The 6,574-nt window shown below is 44.6% G+C and overlaps 1 pseudogene; it reads right to left on the bottom strand.

The window, feature by feature from the left end:
* Positions 1–5,144: 5,144 nt before the first annotated feature.
* Positions 5,145–5,263, bottom strand: LOC134930259 (5S ribosomal RNA; annotated as a pseudogene).
* Between the last annotated feature and the right edge of the window lie 1,311 nt (positions 5,264–6,574).

Genomic DNA, 6,574 nt, shown 5'->3' with positions numbered 1-6,574 from the left:
AGGTCGCGTTCCGCTTGACTTGACAATTTTCTCACCAGCAGGTCTTTCAACCCCAGCAGACTTGTGTCTGCCGGAAAGAGAGATCCAAGGTAGGTTTTAAATCTAGGATCGAGCACGGTGGCCAAAATGTAGTGCTCTGATTTCAACAGATTGACCACCCGTGAATCCTTGTTAAGCGAATAAAGGGCTCCATCCACAAGTCCCACATGCCTAGCGGAATCGCTCCGTGTTAGCTCCTCCTTCAATGTCTCCAGCTTCTTCTGCAAAAGCCTGATGAGGGGAATGACCTGACTCAGGCTGGCAGTGTCTGAACTGACTTCACGTGTGGCAAGTTCAAAGGGCATCAGAACCTTGCACAACCTTGAAATCATTCTCCACTGCACTTGAGACAGGTGCATTCCACCTCCTATATCGTGCTCAATTGTATAGGCTTGAATGGCCTTTTGCTGCTCCTCCAACCTCTGAAGCATATAGAGGGTTGAATTCCACCTCGTTACCACTTCTTGCTTCAGATGATGGCAGGGCAGGTTCAGTAGTTTTTGGTGGTGCTCCAGTCTTCTGTACGTGGTGCCTGTACGCCGAAAGTGTCCCGCAATTCTTCTGGCCACCGACAGCATCTCTTGCATGCCCCTGTCGTTTTTTAAAAAATTCGGAACAGCAGCGGCGGCAGTCCATACATCTACCCAGTGGGCTGTCACAGTCATATAGTCCTGACCCTGCCCTGCTCCACTTGTCCACATGTCCGTGGTTAAGTGGACATTGGGTACAACTGCATTTTTTAGGACACTGGTGAGTCTTTTTCTGACGTCCGTGTACATTCTCGGTATCGCCTGCCTAGAGAAGTGGAACCTAGATGGTATTTGGTAACGGGGGCACACTGCCTCAATAAATTGTCTAGTTCCCTGTGAACTAACGGCGGATACCGGACGCACGTCTAACACCAACATAGTTGTCAAGGCCTCAGTTATCCGCTTTGCAGCAGGATGACTGCTGTGATATTTCATCTTCCTCGCAAAGGACTGTTGGACAGTCAATTGCTTACTGGAAGTAGTACAAGTGGGCTTACGACTTCCCCTCTGGGATGACCATCGACTCCCAGCAGCAACAACAGCAGCGCCAGCAGCAGTAGGCGTTACACGCAAGGATGCATCGGAGGAATCCCAGGCAGGAGAGGACTCGTCAGAATTGCCAGTGACATGGCCTGCAGGACTATTGGCATTCCTGGGGAAGGAGGAAATTGACACTGAGGGAGTTGGTGGGGTGGTTTGCGTGAGCTTGGTTACAAGAGGAAGGGATTTACTGGTCAGTGGACTGCTTCCGCTGTCGGCCAAAGTTTTTGAACTTGTCACTAACTTATTATGAATGCGCTGCAGGTGACGTATAAGGGAGGATGTTCCGAGGTGGTTAACGTCCTTACCCCTACTTATTACAGCTTGACAAAGGGAACACACGGCTTGACAAATGTTGTCCGCATTTCTGGTGAAATACTTCCACACCGAAGAGCTGATTTTTTTGGTATTTTCACCAGGCATGTCAACGGCCATATTCCTCCCACGGACAACAGGTGTCTCCCCGGGTGCCTGACTTAAACAAACCACCTCACCATCAGAATCCTCCTGGTCAATTTCCTCCCCAGCGCCAGCAACACCCATATCCTCCTCATCCTGGTGTACTTCAACACTGACATCTTCAATCTGACTATCAGGAACTGGACTGCGGGTGCTCCTTCCAGCACTTGCAGGGGGCGTGCAAATGGTGGAAGGCGCATGCTCTTCACGTCCAGTGTTGGGAAGGTCAGGCATCGCAACCGACACAATTGGACTCTCCTTGTGGATTTGGGATTTCGAAGAACGCACAGTTCTTTGCGGTGCTACTGCTTTTGCCAGCTTGAGTCTTTTCATTTTCTAGCGAGAGGCTGAGTGCCTCCATCCTCATGTGAAGCTGAACCACTAGCCATGAACATAGGCCAGGGCCTCAGCCGTTCCTTGCCACTCCGTGTGGTAAATGGCATATTGGCAAGTTTACACTTCTCCTCCGACAATTTTATTTTAGGTTTTGGAGTCCTTTTTTTACTGATATTTGGTGTTTTGGATTTGACATGCTCTGTACTATGCCATTGGGCATCGGCCTTGGCAGACGACGTTGCTGGCATTTCATCGTCTCGGCCATGACTAGTGGCAGCAGCTTCAGCACGAGGTGGAAGTGGATCTTGATCTTTCCCTAATTTTGGAACCTCAACATTTTTGTTCTCCATATTTTAATAGGCACAACTAAAAGGCACCTCAGGTAAACAATGGAGATGGATGGATACTAGTATACAATTATGGATGGACTGCCGAGTGCTGACACAGAGGTAGCTACAGCCGTGGACTACCGTACTGTACTGTGTCTGCTGCTAATATAGACTGGATGATAATGAGATGTAGTATGTATAAAGAAGAAAGAAAAAAAAAACCACGGGTAGGTGGTATACAATTATGGATGGACTGCCGAGTGCCGACACAGAGGTAGCTACAGCCGTGGACTACCGTACTGTGTCTGCTGCTAATATAGACTGGTTGATAAAGAGATGTAGTATGTATGTATAAAGAAGAAAGAAAAAAAAACCACGGGTAGGTGGTATACAATTATGGACGGACTGCCGAGTGCCGACACAGAGGTAGCTACAGCCGTGGACTACCGTACTGTGTCTGCTGCTAATATAGACTGGTTGATAAAGAGATGTAGTATGTATGTATAAAGAAGAAAGAAAAAAAAACCACGGGTAGGTGGTATACAATTATGGCTGGACTGCCGAGTGCCGACACAGAGGTAGCTACAGCCGTGGACTACCGTACTGTGTCTGCTGCTAATATAGACTGGTTGATAAAGAGATGTAGTATGTATGTATAAAGAAGAAAGAAAAAAAAACCACGGGTAGGTGGTATACAATTATGGATGGACTGCCGAGTGCCGACACAGAGGTAGCTACAGCCGTGGACTACCGTACTGTACTGTGTCTGCTGCTAATATAGACTGGATGATAATGAGATGTAGTATGTATAAAGAAGAAAGAAAAAAAAACCACGGGTAGGTGGTATACAATTATGGATGGACTGCCGAGTGCCGACACAGAGGTAGCTACAGCCGTGGAATACCGTACTGTGTCTGCTGCTAATATAGACTGGTTGATAATGAGATGTAGTATGTATAAAGAAGAAAGAAAAAAAAAACCACGGGTAGGTGGTATACAATTATGGACGGACTGCCGAGTGCCGACACAGAGGTAGCTACAGCCGTGGACTACCATACTGTACTGTGTCTGCTGCTAATATAGACTGGATGATAATGAGATGTAGTATGTATAAAGAAGAAAGAAAAAAAAAACCACGGGTAGGTGGTATACAATTATGGATGGACTGCCGAGTTCCGACACAGAGGTAGCTACAGCCGTGAACTACCGTACTGTGTCTGCTGCGACTGGATGATAAATAATGATATAAAAAATATATATATATCACTACTGCAGCCGGACAGGTATATATTATATAATGACGGACCTGCTGGACACTGTCTGTCAGCAGAATGAGTTTTTTTATTTTATAGAATAAAAAAACACCACACAAGTCACACGACGTGTGTTTAACTTTTACAGGCAGACATTCACAATACAATATAGTATACTATATACTGGTGGTCAGGTCACTGGTCAGTCACACTGGCAGTGGCACTCCTGCAGAAAAAAAGTGTGCACTGTTTAATTTTAATATGTACTCCTGGCTCCTGCTATAACCTAACTGCTCCCCAGTCTCCCCCACAATTAAGCTGTGTGAGCACAGTCAGATATTATACATAGATGATGCAGCAGCACACTGGGCTGAGCACAGATATGGTATGTGACTGAGTCACTGTGTATCGTTTTTTCAGGCAGAGAACGGATTATATTAAATAATATAAAACTGCACTGGTGGTCACTGGTCAGTCACTAGTATTACTAACTAATACTATCAGCAAAATTCTGCACTCTCTGTCTGAGTACTCCTCCTAAGCTCCAGTAAATGAAGTGTCACTGTCTCACTCTGTCACTAGTATAACTAACTAATACTATCAGCAAAATTCTGCACTCTCTGTCTGAGTACTCCTCCTAAGCTCCAGTAAATGAAGTGTCACTGTCTCACTCTCACTCTCCTATCTATTTCTTCTCTAAACGGAGAGGACGCCAGCCACGTCCTCTCACTATCAATCTCAATGCACGTGTAAAATGGCGGCGACGCGCGGCTCCTTATATAGAATCCGAGTCTCGCGATAGAATCCGAGCCTCGCGAGAATCCGACAGCGTCATGATGACGTTCGGGGCGCGCTCGGGTTAACCGAGCAAGGCGGGAAGATCCGAGTCGCTCGGATCCGTGTAAAAAAAGCTGAAGTTCGGGCGGGTTCGGATTCCGAGGAACCGAACCCGCTCATCACTAGTTTTTAGGAATCTGCACTGGTCCAGATTGTACAATGGTTATAATTCAATTTGTATATATAATATGTGACCAAATGTATTGAACCAACATAAAGCTACCGACTTCGCCTAATAAGGCTTTTGAAGTAGAACAAGGTTGGTGGTGCTCCCAGACATCAGTTCCAAAACAAACTGTTGAAGGGTTGTTTCGCAAAGAGGCGAAAAAAAGGGGGGACTATAGATAATGTCTCTCAGGGGCACTCTTGAATTCTATATATTCATAGAAGGATAGAATAGGATGATGTAATTTATGGGTGGGATAGGATAAAACTTAACTTTTAATCACAGACGAAAGGATAATAAAATTATTGCTGTGCATCAGCAATAAATGTTAAAACAAGTATTAAACAACAAAATGATGTTGACTATATGGTAATGTGTAACTCCCTTGTATAGAGAGGGTGACAGAAAGTTTGTCTGTAAACCCACCGATTTGTAAGTGAGTATTGATGTTTGACGTTTGTCAGAAGCGAAAATATAAATGTTCCTATTATCTCTATGAAATTATGATGTTATGTACAGTTGTACATTCATAGAAGAGATGATGGGAAACCGGCTTATATAAATCTGGACTCCTAGAGAGTGGGTCAGCTGCGGTATTGGATTGCAAGGTTAAACTGGAATGAGATTTGCTGATCGGCGGAAGATATCTTCCTTAGTTCTACAGTACCCGGTATTCCCAGAGGGTCACCCTTTCTGGTACTGACCTGGCCCAATGCTGCTTGGCTTCCAAGATCAGGCGAGATCGGGCATGTCCAGCATGGTATGACTGTAGAAAGTCAAGAATGTACCTGTCAGCATAGACAATGGCCACTGATGGGGCCAATTCGGAAAAAATGATATAGTAATTGATATCGGTCAATGACCCTTAGGTCGCCCCCAAAAAAGACGCGTAAATAGGTGGGGGGGTCTAGAAAAAAGGGAGAGGTTAATTTCTCTCCCCTCACAAAATTTATTTATACAACCAAAATGACGTGTTAAATGGATGGGTAGATCTGAAAAAGACGGGGAGGTTAATTGCTCACCCCTAAAAGATTTCACAAAATGAGATTGTAGTAAGAGCACGCGTGAATTCATTCACAAATAGTCCATGGTGAGAACTGTCCCAAAAAAATGAAATAAGGACTATAGTGAGAGCACCTGCTCAAAAATATTCCAATTGCTCCATAAACATGCAACCTGAGTTATTAGTGTGGAAATTGCAGTGGGAGATGGGGACAGTAATGCACCTGTGCTGTATCATACAGAGCATATGGACTCAGAAGTTACAGCCCACGGATTAGCCTGAACAGTAATTTATAAATAAAAGGTTAACCGTAAATTGATGATAGGCACAGTAATCTCAGACTTGACATAAAATCCAGTATGAGAACTAATGGGAATTAATGGACTACAGCACAAAGGCTGCAAAAGCTGCTGTCCGTCTGTTCTCAGACATCACACATAATACAATGCAATGATTGATAAAGAAGAACAGCTATGCATTTGTACCACGAGGACGCATTGATATTGTACTGATTGTCTCATGTATATATATTTGCAAAAACTGTGCTGACCCATATAATATTATTAATCAAGTTAAATGTAGAATCCAGCAAAGAGTAGCAGCTAGGACTATCTCATATGAAGAAAAAAACTGTCTTATACAGATATCAATAACAATAGTGTTGCTTGGCAAAGCTCCCCTGCAGTAATGATATGGATAATCAAATAATTAACTCTGTAAATACAGAATTAATATGCGGCTGATAAGTGCTTCCCTGCATAGGCAAAATGTCATGAATAATTTTAGTGTGAATATATAGAATTTTGATGAAGTTGATGAGTGGTTTCCCTACACTTGGTAACTGTTGTATACAGTTACCATGGAAACCTCAAACACTGCACCATGGTTGCCAGGGAAACAAAAACCCGTCTTGTGCCGCTTAAAAGGTGTAGATGGCTTTCTTCTTGTGCTGAGTGCACAGGGGGCTGATCTGAGCAGGGGGCTAGGTCCGCCGCATGGAGCGGTGGTATACTTGCTGCGATGCTGGTTTGAGGAGTCCGCCTGCCGGTGCCCCGACGCGGAGGTCCCGGAAGTCGAGTGCC

The sequence above is a fragment of the Pseudophryne corroboree genome, chromosome 5, assembly GCF_028390025.1.
Source record: "Pseudophryne corroboree isolate aPseCor3 chromosome 5, aPseCor3.hap2, whole genome shotgun sequence".
NCBI classification, from domain to species: Eukaryota; Metazoa; Chordata; class Amphibia; order Anura; family Myobatrachidae; genus Pseudophryne; species Pseudophryne corroboree.
The sequence above is the reverse complement of the archived record's forward strand: the minus strand, read 5'-3'. Positions and strand labels throughout refer to the sequence as shown.